General features: G+C 43.8%; 1 long non-coding RNA gene across 1 annotated transcript in view; it reads left to right on the forward strand.

Moving 5' to 3' along the window:
* Window positions 1–13,022: 13,022 nt before the first annotated feature.
* LOC128099380 (uncharacterized) overlaps window positions 13,023–16,389 on the forward strand; it is a 14,667-nt gene continuing 11,300 nt past the window's right edge. The window contains exon 1 of the long non-coding RNA XR_008214508.1: window positions 13,023–13,209. This is a non-coding gene — a long non-coding RNA (uncharacterized LOC128099380). The remainder of the gene's footprint in view (window positions 13,210–16,389) is intronic.

Below are 16,389 nucleotides of genomic sequence, written 5' to 3' on the forward strand. Positions count from 1 at the left end.
TGGGAAGTAGGAAGAGAAACAAAGAAGCCACCCAGGAAGAAACTTCTGTGAATGGCTTGGCAGCAGGGGCAAAGGAAGGAGGCGCATGCTGAGGTTGTGGGGCCAAGAGATGGAGCCTTGGTGCCCTAGGTATGGTGTATCCAGGCAACCCAATTCTTTGAAAGTGAATGGAATTCTGTGCCTCTTCTATTCTGCAATTAAATCCGCCTTATTAAGTAAGACTGCATAGAGTGTGTATCCATATTCATGTGACTTATTTTCTGTTGTCTTACTCTGGATTTTTCCTGAAAATAACATAGAATAGAATTTGTTGCAAAATTGTTGGAATGTCAAGCAGACCGTACACAATAGCAGCTTGTGCTGTAAAGATTTTTAACACAGATAAAAGAGAGGATCAGGTTTTAAAGAATCAGGCCTCTAATTACTTGTTTGAAATTATAAATAAATCAACCAGCATTAATAAGATGTGACAAACAGCAGTAGCACATCTAGAACCAGGGTATGGAAGGTTTGAGATCTCGGGCAAGTGTAGGAAAATTTCAAAGGCATCATGAAGCATAATTTTGGAGGATGTGACATATCTGCAAACCATTAAAAACGTTCACGGCAACCAGTCTTCGGAGTCTGTGGGGTGGTGTGAGGAAGGACAGACAGTGTGGTGCGAATCTGATAAGCTTAAGTCCTAACACCAAGGACTCCTAGAAATGCTGAGCAGAAGCCACTTTTAGAATGTGTAGAGGAAGAAGCTCTACCTCTGTGTTCCTGTTTTCTGCTCCATCGGGCCATGTGCATGGTCTAAGGGCTTAGATGAGCCAGGAAATAAATTTGTTCAAACTTACTCATAGGTTTGTAGCAACGGTTCCCAGCCACAGTGGCTGGCAAGGATGTTGTGTGTTTTGTCTATGGAAAAACTAGCTTTGCAGCCTTTATTCTCTCTTCTTTGGGGTGGCATCTATTTTCTCAGGGAAATATACTAGAAGAAAAAATTAAAATACAACCCCACGGAGAGCTTTAATAAATTCTAAGGAGCATGTCGTTGATTTCAGGACCACAGAAATCTCTTTGCCTGGGATCTCTTTCCTTCGTAGTCCTCTTCCCTGAGTCTTGTTGTCCTTTCAAAGCTTAGCCCCTCCTGACAACTTTGACTGTTTTGGAAGTTACCCTTTCGATTCAACCCCTTGAAGTCTTTTACCTACGATGCCCTAAAAACTTGATACTCTACTGGTTAGAGTCCTAGAGCGACCGTGCTCCTTGTCTTGACAAGCGCCCCCCCTCAAACTCCGGGTATTGTCTTGGCCATAGAAGGTGGCCAATGAATGCAGCCGTGGTTCCTGCGAGCTTGTTACCAAATCAAGCAGGCACAGAATAGGCTGGAACAGTTGTGACGCGTCTAGAGTGACATCTGAAACATCGGGAGACAATGTTGTACGTTCTTACACAGAAAAGAACCAGGTCCCCCTGCTACGTCGGGGTAAGATTGGTGAGTTTTGTAGGTATTGGTCACTAAAACATTCTTGTCTGAAAGATAATGTTTCTAGATAAATGTCCCTTCCCTGTCCCTCAAAATTTCAACCAAATTAATTTTATTTGAAAAAGCTAATATTAAGCCTAAGGTAAATCAGCTGCAATATAGCTCAGAGCCCACAAATACTGAAAGTCTTATTTGCCAATAACACAACTGTAGAGAATCCAGAAATGTAGAATCCTTGACTTCTAAGTCAGCAGCCATCTGTTTTTGAACATCATTCTTCCTTCCTCGGTGATGGTCACTGCAGCCTTAGGGACCAGTAATTTAGGCTTTCTGACCTTCTGTGTCCTCATCTGACAGACAGTGGCTTTGCTAATCATTCAGGAAGATGAAATGAAAATTGTTTGGAGGGAGGAAACGAAGAAACAAATAAATAGTTTGAAAGAGAAGGTAGAGAGGTGTGATGTAGGTCGCTGGTCTGGATATCAGAAGACCTGAAATTAAATCTGAAATTGACCACAAATAAATCTGGAGTTGACCACACTAATGCCCTTAAACCTTCAGATCCTTGTTAATAAATGATGGTAGACAGAACGATTTCTTTAGTTGATGTAGCTTGAAAACACTGTTTCTCTCCAGCATGTCAACACATGACACCCTCATTCCACACCTGTTTTTATAAATTCTCTAAAGACTGGTGATTCCAAAGGATGAAAGTCTGATGTCAGCAACAGAGAGAGGGTTCCTGAATTTCAAGTGCAAATTGTATTGTGTCCCCTTTAACTTAACTGTCTGGATTGAAAAGACAAAATAGAAATCAAGACTTCTAGTGTTTTCACTGGGGATGTAGAAAGATGAGGCAACCTTTAATTATTTGTCTAAAATTAAGCGTAGTAAATGAATCAACTGTCACTAATAAAATGTGATAAATGGCAGTAGCATGCCTCGAACCAGGGTATGGCGGGTTAGACATCTCAGGTGAGCATAGGAAATTCAAAGGCATCATGAAACATGGCTTTGGGGAATGTAGCTTCTGCAGACAGTTAGAAGCATCAGTGGCCGCCAGTCTTCAGAGGGCCTTGAGGTGGTGGTGGGACCATGAAGGGCAGTGAGTGAGCAGTGAATCTGACAAACTTCAGTCATACATAATATCAGGGACGCCTAGAAATGCTGATCAGGAGCCACTTTTCGAATGTGTAGAGGAAGAAGCTGTGGCTCTGTGTTGCTGTTTTCCACCCCATCGGGCCATGTGCACGGTCTAAGGTCTTTTGTAGATGAACGAGGAAGGGAAATGTAGGATTTTATAGTTGATAATCAGGGACTGGAAGTCTGGTTCCCTTGGTGACTTTTCAGACCCCCAGTTTCCTTCACCCATAAGGTAAACATACTGTAACCTGCCATGGTAAGTTGGCATCAGAATCAGGGAAGTACCTACCGTGTGCATTTTACCTTTGTCAGACAGTTGGTACGCATTAGTACACAACCAAGAGCCCTGTCTCAAACTCTGTTGCTGTTCTCTTTTCTTCCTAGGGTAAGCTAATCAGTTCCTAGAAATTCTCTCTTAGCCAAGTTGGACTAGCACCCCAGAAGCAGAATACACCCAAATTAACTTGGGCCTTGACAAAACCTCTATTGTGTCTGGGCATGTGAGGAACGGAAGAGAGAGTGATGGTCACATGGAGACTTTGATTTTTCTTGGTCAGATTTTTACCCCGGTACTGCCCTATCTCTTCAGTCTGCTCCTTCCTGCATTTCTTACTCTCTTCCTCTGAGTGGCTCCAGGCTTACTTTCCCAACTATGGCCTGAGAATTACCTATTCTGATCTTTATATCTAGATGTATCCCAAATATTTACTGATATTTGCCCTAACCCCCCACCCCCTGCATTTTACTGCCTCCCAGAAAGGACTTGTCCACGGTCACCATGTTCTTTCCCACTTCTCTCGTTTGAAGTTTGAATGTTTCCCAGTTGATCATTGAGTCTGTCTCTTTCTTAGCCTTTGTTCTGTCTTCTTGGCCTAGACTAAAAGACTGCATTTCCTATTCTATAGGCTCCTAAAAATGCTCTGGGGGAGCTAGCCCATTCTACTCTTGCCTTTTTAAACTCCGGGTATATTTCCTGTTCTTTGGATTCTGTCCTTGATGCTCAATGCTCTTCATTAGTCATTTTCCTCACAGCCCAACATTCGTATCCCTATCTGTGGGTTATTGGGTACCTTTACTGCACAGTTCCTGGGCTTCTGTTCTCAAATGTGAGGTGCTTTGGAATGTATAGAATAGAACCTTCCACCTCAGAATATCAAAGATGATAGGCTCTTTGTGGGTGAGTTGTGGAGTCTTCAATTTTTATCGTTAAGTCATAGCCCAGAATCAGTGAATAAAATGTTAATGGCATGGAAGACTTAATGTCATGAGAAACATAGATGCCTTTGGACAATTTCCTCTGCAGAAGTGAGCTACTCTTCTGGGTCACAACTTTCTTTCCTGTCCTAGATTGCATGCTATGGCAGGGTAACTAAAGGCTCCATTTTGTTGATTCAATCATACTCTCCCATCCCCCACTTCTGAGTTGAGTGATGTTGGCCTCCCTCATCAGGAGCACAAAAGAATGGTGTAGGAGAGTTCTTGAAGCTGACTCAACCTGACTCACATAACTTCACACTAGGTAGGAAGGAGCTGTGAAATCCAGAGAGCAAAGCTTGAACCTGACCACTAAGACAAAGCCATAACTGATTTAAGACTTGGGAGAGAGAAGGTGGTCCTTGGAGCATGATCATGGATGAGATGGCCAACATCATCATCAGTCTGTTGGTCTCTGTGTTTCTGAACTTCCAGTCCTGCTCTCCATCCCCCACCCCCCATTCTTCCTTGCTTAGCTGCCATGACACATGACTTATGTTTCTCCTTGGTGTGATGTTCTTTTGTCATGAATTGCCAGATTTTCCTCTTGGCCCTGCCCAACATGGAGTTACCCTGTAAGATTCAGCAATCAGAGGTGGAATTGCTCTGCAAACTCGTTTTCTTGCACTCAAAGGGCTATCCTCTCTGTAAGTCACATATTAATAAAAATGGCTCTCCATTATTCTTACACAGTTCCTCACTTCCACCCTTGCCCAGCACTGACGGGTACATTCTCCTTTTCCCCTCCTGTTCTCATTTTTCCACTCGCTGACTTCATAACTCTTTTGAAGGAATGTGTGACCTCTTTTCACTCTGTTAACCTTCACTTCTGGCTTTTCTGCTCAACTTCCAGTTAGTCATAGGTACTTTCCTGGTTCCAGTTGTTTTGGGCTACTGTGAGAAATAACATTTTGGCTAATCCAGCATTGTTGCTTGATCGATCATCCTGACCAGGGGCTGGAGGCTGATGCTCCCGCAGGGTGTGTGTTCTCTCCCTCCTCTCGGACTAGCACTGACCTAGGACCTCGTGCTTGCTAGGTCAGGGTTATATCACCAAGCTACATCTCCACCCCCTTTCTTAACTTCTCTAATGCCCCGCCCCCCTCCACACACCCCGGCACATCTACTGTTTGACACTTGATGCTGTGCGAGTCTCAAATTGAGCTTTGTGTTTTTCAGAGCCACCCTACACACGAGGTCCTCACTGCTTGCTTGTTACAAGATCAGCTTTCCAGGATAGCTCAGAACCTGAAGGCAGCACTACTGTCTATAGGGCGTTGGTTCTCTGTCTGGCTTTCTAGAAGACTGTTTCACACTCTCTCCCCTCCTTCTGAGTCTCCAGCACCTGCCTCCCCTCTTGATTGCCATGGTGCTCTTTCCTTTCGAGTTCATTGAGAAAATAGAAGAGACTGATAAGGTCATTCATGTCTTTAACCCCAGCATGTAGCTGAGGCAGGAGGATCACCATGAGTCCAAGGCTAGTGGCCTACAGGCTGTAGTTTGCTTTTTGTTGCTATTAAAAACAACAACAACAAACAAACAAACAAACAACATGGACTTAAGCCAATGTGGGGAGGAAAGGGTTTATTTCAACTTTTAAGTTACAGTCCGCCATTGAAGGAAACCAAGGCAAGAACGGGGTAGAGACTGGGGAGGAACACTGCTTGCTGGCTGATTCACTCCCCTTTTCTACAGCACAGGCCCACCCGGGACGGCACCACCCACTGTGGGCTTGGCCCTTCCACATAAATCACAGTCAAGAAAATGCCCCATAGACATTCCCACAGGACAATTTGATGGAGGTACAATTCCTCAACTGAGGTTCCCTCTTCCCAGGTGACCCTAGTTTATTGATTGACAACAGCAATAACAAAAACAAACAAACAAACAAACAAGAATCAGCACAGGCACATGTCAAATTCCACACCACAGGGGCTATAGAATGAGATTCAAAAAAAAGAAGGAAAGAAGAAAACATCAGCTTGAAGTATTCATGCACTCTCGTGTCCCCTTCCCAGGGCTGCCCTGCCTCGTTTCCCTCACAACAGCCTTTCTTTCTCTCCTCGTTGGTCACTCTTTCTCTCCCAACCTTCCCAGTCCCTCTTTCCAATCTTTTTTTTTTTTCGGTTTTTCGAGACAGGGTTTCTCTGTGTAGCTTTGCGCCTTTCCTGAAACTCACTCTGTAGCCCAGGCTAGCCTCGAACTCACAGAAATCTGCCTGCCTCTGCCTCCCGAGTGCTGGGATTAAAGGTGTGCGCCACCACCGCCCGGCTCTTTCCACTCTTATTTCCCATGACTTCTCTAGTTCTGCAGCTTTTCATATCATTTGCCTGTTAGATTTCCAAAATGTGCATTTCCATTCAAACAGATAGGACCAACATCCGACTGCATAGTTCTGCATCAATAATACCCACCTCAGCCCTAACACCCCCAACAATCTTTGTTTCCCCCCAGTCCTGCTTCTCTCACCTTTATCCGTCTTGTTAAGTGCAAAAGTGCGGTCTTTGCTTGCTTCGTCTAAAACCTAGCAACCCTGTTTTCACCGTTTCCCTCGGAGTAGAACTGAAGTCCTCTCTGTGGCTAGCGGGCCTTACCTGCTCTAAGCCTGTTCCACCGTGGCTTCAGCTTCGGTTCTTCCTCTCCCTCCCCCAGCGTGCATCTGATCTACAGTAGCCACCTTGCTGCCGGCCACACCTGCCAGCACATCATGCCTCTGGGTCTTCGCAGTTGCTGTTTCTTCAGATGGAAATGCTCTTCACCCTCACATCTGCAAGGCTGCTTTCCTTTGGATTTCACTCAAAAGAGAGACGATGGACCAGTGATGAGGGCTGGCTTGGTGTTAGCTTGGCTCCTGAGTTCCGTTCTCGGCAGCACATGTGTGTACACGCGTGCAGGTTGGAGTGTTCCAGTGCACACACAGGTCACCAGAGGGATGCTCTCTGGCCACTGAGCATCAGTTGCATCCCCTTACTTAACTTTATTTATTTACTTTAGCATTTCCCGTTATCTGACACACCACAGGCTTACATGTGTGTTTGTTTCCTATCTGCCTCCACCTTCCCTCTCTAGACGGTACTCCGGAGGACAGGACTTTTGCTGTAAATACTCTTGTATCACTAAAACCAATTTCTGCCACATTGCGGGCTCTAGATAAATATTTGAGTAAATGAATAAATGAAACCTCTTCCTATTGAAAGTCTTTTAACTAGCCTGTCATTGACTGGGCGATACTTTATTAATTATGAATATCTATAATATAAACCTTAGTGTAAGCTCCATATAGTTACACGTTTTATGTCCAACAAATTTATTTATAGTGGCCTTCTGCTGGGATGGTAAAATGTACTGCTTAAGGATACTTTGTTTCATGTTCCAGAGAGGAAATTAGATATAAAATGGCTAAAACTACAAAGTAGGTAGATGATTCCATTAGTTGAAATTAGTGCTACGCTGTAAGAAGTGTGAATTTTATTTAAATATTTTGCCTCTCCTTATACGAAGAGTAGGAAAGTTTAGAACCTAGAGGTGACCAGATTCAGTTCACCACCTTATCATTCCAGGATCTTGCATGCTTCATGAAAGCCAGAGAGGACAGAGGCTGCAGCCAGGCCGTGGTGGTTCAAATCCAGGCTCTGTCGTCTTTGTGTCCTTAGGTTCCTGCCTCGCAGGGCTGTCCTGAGGAGCTAATCAACAGTACATAGAAAGCACAGGTAAAGGACGTTGCTCCCCACCCCACCCCTGCAGCTGCCAGCTCTTAGCTGACTTTTGTTTACTGTCTTTGTTCCGGGTACCTGGTGAGGATTTACTGCAGGGTACTCTGTGTCCAGCGGGTGCAGCCACCACACCTTCTGAGCACCGCGTTGTTGTATGCTTGCTCCTCCCTCCCTTCCTTCCTTCCTTCCCTCTGTCCTCTGTCTGTCCCTCCCTCCCTTCCATGGATTCCTTTCCTCCTCGTCCTCGTCCTCATCCTCCTCCTCCTCCTCCTCCTCCTTTCTCTCTCCGTGCTGCCGTCTGTAATGCCCGGGCTCTACCCATCCTTCCTTCATTGCTTCTGCTCTCCTTTGCAAACTTCTGGAGAGAAATGGCCTGTTATGCCACCATAGCCCTCAGAAAGCAACTCCTTAGCGGCTCTCACTCCCTGGATAAGGTTTTGCTCTTTCAAGCAGCCCCACTGTAGAGCTCAGAGGCCCCTCATCCAAACCTGCTTATCAAGGTAATCAGGAATGCCACCTCAGCACTTTGGGACCATATGTGGGTGCTATATCAGCAGCAGCTGCTGCTTTAGAGAGCAGCCTTGTCTTATCAGCCATCATGGGCTAACTGCAAAATCAACCATAACCAATTGTCTTGCTTGTAGCTCCTTAGCGGCATCCGTGAAATAATGCTATTGCTTTAATCATTAAAGTTTACTGCCTAATGATGTGCAAGCTCATTGATCATGAGAATGTGGGAGGGAAAGGCCGTGCTCAGTGGAAATGTTTTTCCCCCATTTTTTCCTACTGGAACTTCCTTGATGGAAGGAACCATGTATGTCCCTTAACTCACACTCAGGAAATCAATGCTCCCCGGATTTTTGCTTCCTAGGAATTAGACAAACATGGCTAAAGAGTGCTGCAAATACACAGTCTCAAACTGTAGTTTAAGGGTGGTATCTTAATGCAATTGTATTCAAGTGCTCGTGGGTATGGTTGTGGCATATGTGTGTACAGTGTGTGTATCCACACGTGTGTGTGAGGAAGCTAGAGGTTGCTCTCTCTACCTTATTTTATGATAGGGTCTCATTGACCTTGGAGCTCACTTATTTGGCTAGACTAACTGGCTAGCAAGCCTCATAAGCCCTCCTGTCTCCAATGTCTGAATGGTGGGAGTACAGGCGTGTGCCCCTGTGCCAAATGCTGGGAGTACAGATGTGTGCCCCTGTGCCGAGTTTTTAAAATGTGATTGCTGGGGATAGAATTCAGGTTTTCATGCTTGCATGGCAAGCTTTCTACCAACTGAGCCTTTATCCGGGCTCCCATTCAAGCACTTTGTAAAACATGCTGTTCTAGGCACTAAATTCTTAATTCTTAAACAAATAGGATAATTATCACAGACCTGTATTGTCTACATCTGTGACATCTCTTTGTGGTACTGTTCACTATAAATCATAACCATAAGGACCCTATGTCAACTCTTTTCCTTCGGGAAGTATATGTACTACACATATTCTATACCTCTAATACCATCTACTTATCAAAAAGAAAAAATGAATGGCCACTGGTTAAACTGATGACATACATTCATTCAGAATGTTTGAAAACATTTTACATAATCAAATGATCTTATTAGGTAAAAGTTAATATCTGTGTAAGCTATGCAAATTGACACATTAGAATATTAAAGCAAATGCAAAGTTATATCAAACAGTGTTATTTTTGAGTAAAAAGGCACATCAGTCTCCTTCAGTAACAAAACTAAAAGAAACCAGCTGGTCTCCACAGAGTAAACTCCTGTTCTTGTTTTGGTCTACTTGCTGTGCAATTGAAAAATATTGAAAAATAAATGATTTTTCAAGTTACATATTTGCACAGATTCTGAATAAAAGGCAGCCTTATATTTGGGTTGGGAAGTTGTCAGACAGGTACATTACCTCAAGAAGGACACTGTAATACCCATCTAAAGTGATGAAGGCCAGGCGGGTGGTGGTGCATACCTTTAATCCCAGCACTCAGGAGGCAGAGCCAGGCAGATCTCTGTGAGTGAGAGGCCAGCCTGGGCTACAGAGCAAGATCCAGGACAGGAACCAAAACTACACAGAGAAACCCTGTCTCAAAAAACAAAAACAAACAAACAAAAACCTAAAAAATAAAAATAAAAAAATAAAATGATGATGTTTCCTTTTTTATTTCTCTTTACTAAATTTGTATTTCAGCACACTACATTTCTTGACAAAACTGGCATGCACCTCTCTGTTGTTTGAGCAGGAGGAAATCATTAATAGGAAAAAGAGTCATTGAAAATGGCCCATGTTGTATATAATTCCTGAGATAAGTGGGCTGAGTAACCCATGTTTCTGTTGTGAACTGTTTTATGCTGAAACGTGCATTACTGAACCCATTTGTTGAACACATTGAAAGATCGAACATCTCCCGAAAGCAACCCTGGAAAATGTTTGTTTGCTGTTCAGCTCCTTCCTCTGCTCAGAGGAGCTTGTTAGATATTGTTTCTGGGTTTCCTGGAATCCATCACGTTACAGGGGGAAGAAATCATAGATGAAGAAACAAGAAAAACAGAATTTACAACTTATAAACACACATTTTTCAATAAGATCATAAGAAAATTTAAAACTGCATACATAACAGAAACCTCATGTGAGAAAGCATATAGAACAATGTGGTAGGTGACGATTTCTTTTTCTATCATAAAGATCCTATCCAGCTGAAGAACACGAAAAGCACACTGGCCATTATTAGGCTTTAAGGATATGAATGGAATGCCTGTGATCAGGATGGTTAGAGGGATGATGTTCTACCCTTCTGATTCCATCAGTATGTATCGTGGTTCACAGTGTAGAAAATAATATACATTTGACTGTGGTCTTTTAAAACATTGTTGTGTATTTTTGTTGTTGTTCTTTGCTTTGTTTTTTGTTTTTTTTTGGTTTGGTTTTGGTTGGAGTAATGTTTTCTGAAAGATCTTATTCTTTTTTTTTTTTTTTTTTATTAATTTATTTTGCAATACAATTCAGTTCTACATATCAGCCACGGATTCCCTTGTTCTCCCCCCTCCCGTCCCCCTCACCTTCCCCCCAACCCCCCCCCCCCCATTCCCATCTCCTCCAGGGCAAAGCCTTCCCCACAGACTGAGGTCAACCTGGTAGACTCAGTCCAGGTAGGTCTAGTCCCCTCCTCCCAGGCCGAGCCAAACAATCCTGCATAGGCCCCAGGTTTCAAACAGCCAACTCATGCAATGAGCACAAGATCTGGTCCCACTGCCTGGGTGCCTCCCAAACAGATCAAGCCAATCAACTGTCTCATCCATTCAGAGGGCCTGATCCAGTGGGGACCCCTCAGCCATTGGTTCATAGTTCATGTGTTTCCATTCATTTGGCTATTTGTCCCTGTGCTTTATCCAACCTTGGTCTCAACAATTCTCGCTCATATAAACCCTCCTCATTCTCACTAATTGGACTCCCAGAGATCCACCCGGGGCCTAGTCATGGATCTCTGCATCCAGATCCCTCAGTAGTTGGATGAGGTTTCTAGCACAACAATTAGGGTGTTTGGCCATCCCATCACCAGAGTAGGTCAGTTCAGGCTGTCTCTCGACCTCTGCCAGCAGTCTGTTGTGTGGGTATCTTTGTGGATTTCTGTGGGCCTCTCTAGCACTTTGCTTCTTCCTATTCTCATGTGGTCTTCATTTACCATGGTCTCCTATTCCTTGTTCTCCCTCTCTGTTGTTGATCCAAGATCTTATTCTTATTTTATGTGTATTTGTGTTTTGCCTTCATGTATGTATTACAACACATTGGAGCCTCTAGAATTACAGACAGTTGTCAGCTGCCAGGTTGTGCTGGGAACTGGACCTGGGCCACCTGCAAGAACAGCAAATGCTCCCAAGCACTGAGCCCTCCTCCTCAGACTCCTGAGTTGGAGTGATCCTATGGATAACTAATTTGATGCTCCAAATATTTCTAACAAGAAAAAGAAAAAACAAACCTCTGCTGGGAAGCCAGCAGAAGAGACAAAGACTAGGAACTACAGCAGCAGAAGTGGGAAAAGAGGAAGTTTTTCCAACACAAGGGAAGTTTTTGTCGGTTGTGGATGGTTCTTATGGTCCCTTTCCTTCCTCGGTTGGTTCCATTTATCTAGAATTAAGTTGGAAGTCACATACAGGGAAGTCACATGCATGGGACTGTGCACCCAAACTTGCCATAAATTATTATTGTGACGTCAGGCTTCTGGAAAGGTCTCATAAATACAGAATTAGAAGTCAGGTGACTAGGTAAACAGCGTCTTTCAGCTAGATGCAAAGTGAGGACTACTAAGAGGCAGGCACATGCTGAAAAATGGAAGGGAGTGAAAACTGCCACATTGTACTACTTGGGGAAAATTTTGCCATGAATAGTAGGAAGGGTATGAAAGGCTTTGAAGGAATGGGCGACAGTATTTCCAGAAACAAATTGTGGGTCTGGGGTTGGTGTTTCTAGCACAGTGGAAGCAAGCTAGCATGGTACAGAGCGCTAGAACAGCCCCAAGTGTTCTCCCACAATGTTCTTGAATATAGACAACAAAAACTGGGCAGGCTGTGAGGCGAGTCTGCCTGGGGATAGTAGATCACTGAGATGTGATTGGAGCCATTGTATCATAAAGGGCATGGCAAGAGCTTAAGTGGGGAGTTAGCTGAAGAATGAAATCGTTGCACACTCTTTCTTCGTTGAAGTTGGTGAGCAGGAAACAGAAGGTGGTGACAAGGTGGAGGGGTGCAGCTGTAGACAAAGATGGTGACTGAGAATGGCCATTCCAGGACTTTCAATAATTGTATTCACCGTGATCTTGCTATTGAATACCAAAGTATGGTGGAGTTGAAGGATTACAGGTATCTGGATGATAGCTATAGGGGTTAAACTTCATGGATTATGAATTTTGTAGCTGCTAGATGTGATGATGAAGAAAGAGCATGTGTATTCTCATATAAAGATAGAAGTGGGTCTTATTTTTAATTAAAAAATTGTTTATTATGAGTGTGTATAGGATGTGTGTGTGTGTGTGTGTGTGTGTGTGTGTGTGTGTGTGTGTGCATGCATGGTGCGGAGGTCACAGGACAGACTTTCAGGAATTGGATGTTTCCATCCACCGTGAGTTCCAGACATCAAACTCAGGCCTTCCGACCAGCACGTCAAGTGATTTTACCTACTGATCCCTTTCGCTGGCATAAGGTTGAACTTCTAAATTATAGAAAGAAAGATCCCCAAAGGACCAAAATTTATTTATAAAGCATTCTTATAATGTGTATCATGAGACAATATTTCCCAGATTTATTTGGTTATTTTTCATTCTAATGCTGTTTTTGACAAGAAAAATAAGTTATTTTGTATTCTGACTCAGTTTTTTCCTGACACAATTTTTGAAGTATCCTCTTTTCTTCTGCAACCTTTAAAATGTCAGCAGGGGCTGGGGAGTGACTCGGCGTGTAAAGTGCTTGCAGCTCTACAGAAGCCCAGCACGCACGTAAAGCCGGATGCACTAGTGAATATCCATAAGCCGTGTGCTCCTCCAGAGAAGAAGCAGTGAGGCAGAGAGAGGAGGATTCCCAGAAGCTCTCAGGCCAGCTAGCCTGCTCCGTCTCAAACAAGGTAGAAGGTGAGGATGGACATAACCTCCGCACACAGGTTCTGGCATGCATGAACACATGCACACACACATAGACCCATCATTCAAACACACACACACACACACACACACACACACACACACACACACACACACAGACATACAAATACACACACATGCATGCACACACAAAAAATACCTTAAGAATTCTGCTTGTTTGGTTTTAGTTTTGTTTTGTTTTTTTCAAGACAGGGTTTCTGTATGTAACAGCTCTGGCTGTCCTGGAACTCACAGAGATCCATCTGCCTCTGCTTTCGGAGTACTGGAATTAAAGGCGTGTGCCACCAGCACCTGGCTAAAACCTACGAATTTTTTAAAATGTCACACAGAGGAAGGATGTATTTTCCTACTATCCTATACATCAAGAATGAGATTTGATTGGCAGAGCGTCTGGAGAGTGTTATTTTTTCAAAGGACTCCTCTGTGTTGCAAGTGGTAACGTCCTCCTAGTTTCCCCCGAGAGACTGTGCTTCGTTCAATTTAATATTACTCATATAACCATAGTCTTGGACTAACTTTTGAAACATCATTATATGAAGTGTGTAGACTGTAACAGATGTAATTACTGAATTATCTTTTGCATTAGGATAGAGAATATACATTTCCATGCATTTCCTGATAGCTGAATACTGGTTGGCTAGCTTCATAGACACAGGCGTTTTGATTAGTGGAAAGCTAGTTTTTGTTTTTTGTTGTTGTCTTTTCACTTGTAACTGCCCATTTTAAGACATATAAAGTACTATTTAAACCACAATGTAACACGTTCTTTCCAGAGAAGTTCTTTAGTGAAGCAGTATATGAGATCAGTAAAGACTGATGCTTAACCCTGTCCTTTACAGTTAAATGTCAAAAGGCACCATGATGCTTCAGCATAACTCTCATCTGAAGCAGATCACCTGACAGGTTTCAAAGCTGCAATATCCTGTGCTCTGTCACTAAGTGCCAGCGAACCCCATTTGTTTATTGGGGTGAATATGTTATTTTTCAGTTATTGTTTGAACAAACTAAATTAATGAAATTTCAAAATAAGATGTCACTATTCCTCGCTTTCCTTCCATCCTCCTTGGGAAGGTGATCTTCTTGCTGGATTCTTTTCTTAGCCTGACTCTGCCTGATAGGAGATCAAAGAGCTTTTGTTTTTCTGTTTTCTGTATCAATTAGGCTGGCTGTCCTGTTTCAATGAGATTAAGTAGCCTTCGGAGAGGAGAGACACCAGGGAGGAGGGCGATGAACTGATGGTGACCACACAGTCTGGCTGTCTTAATTCTTTCTGAATGATGGTTTGTCTTGTTGATGACTTTCTTTATGATTGTGTCTTGCTCATTTGTTTAGGGCATTAAGGCAGCACACAGCAAAGCAGATAATCTGGCCTTTCTAATAAGGCTGGAGGGACATGTAAGCTCTTCCCTAAATTTTACATCTTTCAGATACTAGAAAAAAAAAAAGCCTAGGATGTTTTTGTATGTTTAGTGTTCTTGTTACATGGGATATGCACCAAGTACTAAAATATCTTATCCCAAATAAATTCAAAATTCTATACCCAGTATTTGCCCCCAGAGTTGCTTGAAAGCACAATGATGCCAAGGGACTGTTGTGCCCCAGCGGCTGAGCAAAGCTGTGTGAGCAGCTGGCGCTTATGCTATACACAGTCTCCGTATCGGGAGTCTCTCGCCTGAGTGTTCCACTGCCATGTTGAACTACTTTTTCTTGAGATAAGACTTTTGTTATCTCACTAGAGAGAGTTGAAGCGATGCTTTCCAAGGAGCAAACAAGGCAGTGGTGTCTATTATCCACATTCTCTCTGCACACTTTCTCTCTTGACATTCAAGGGTTTCTTGCCTGCTGCTTCTCAAAGGAAACAGAGGTCACCAGGCATAGACTCCTTGGGGTTCACTTTCCTGGTCATCTTTCCACTTCCAGGCTTAACTCTGGTCTTAGCTATTACACCTGGTCCGCCCTATAAGAAAGATTTCTACTGCTTGCTGGAACACCCTCAACCTGTGCTCTGAGAGATCTGACTTCCCCAGTTATCTTCTCTGCACCCGAGTTTTTGCTCATCCGTTCTGGTCCGGCTTTCTGTGGATGGGACACAACAAAGAAACTAAAAGCAGGAACCCACTAAAATAGCCATTTTTCCCTAACCCGGAATCTTCTCTTGCTGGGCTAAGTACTTAACAAACAGATTTATGGATTTGTTCGTTGCTTGTTTTTTTCAAAACAGCGTTTCTTTGTGTAGCCCCCGGCTGTCCTGGAACTCACTCTGCAGACCAGGCTGGCCTCGAACTCAGAGATGTGCCTGTCAAGCGCTGCGATTAAAAGCTTGCTCCACCACTCTCTTGCTTACATCAAGTTCGTAAGAAGAACTTTTAATGAGTTGGTCCGTTCATTGGTTTCTGTCCGCTCTGTAATCCACCCGAACCTGATTTCTGTCACCATTTCACCTCTCTCCCTAAAGCAGGCTGGAATACTCCTTTGCTGCCAGTAGTCACCAGTCGGTTCTATCCGCCTCCTTTGACCCTTTGTTGCTAACGATTACTCATTTGCCCACCAGAAAAACATCTTCTTTTCTAAGTTTGGTCCCAAATTTACTTCATTCTCTTAGTCATCCTTTGTAGTATAACAGTTTCCTCTGAGGTTTAAACATTCCACCCTGCAGGAAGCTCCTTAAGCAGGCAGTAGCTTCAAAGGAGCGTCAGGAAGTCCCTGAAACTGACCAGATTCACTAGGTCCTTCCCTCCTTGCCGTAAAAGCTGAGAATCCCCTGCAGGTGGAAGCTGAGCTGCCAAGAAGACTCTACGGCCCGCCCAGCTGCCTGGGATAATCAGAAACCAGCTGAGCTGCCTGGAAAAGGTTGAGACCAACCGAGACACCTGAAAGGACACTCTTGATCCGCTGCAGCCTGTGCAGTGTGCTCGGGGTTCCCAGCTGTGTGCGCTGTCACCCGTGCTGGGTGGGCTTTGGTAATACAGCCGTCTTTGAGTCATTTCTACTCCTGTAAGTCACCCTGGTAAAGCTCAGTGGTTTATCAAGTTGGACTTTGGTGGTGCCTGTACTTTGGTCTGTCATGGTTTCCCTATTTGGGGTGAATAGATGTGTGTTCTGCATCTCCCCAGGCAAAGTTCTGTCGCACAACATGTTGTGTCTGTTTCC

This window comes from Peromyscus californicus, unplaced genomic scaffold (assembly GCF_007827085.1).
Source record: "Peromyscus californicus insignis strain IS unplaced genomic scaffold, ASM782708v3 Scaffold_6__1_contigs__length_162567912, whole genome shotgun sequence".
Lineage (NCBI taxonomy): Eukaryota > Metazoa > Chordata > Mammalia > Rodentia > Cricetidae > Peromyscus > Peromyscus californicus.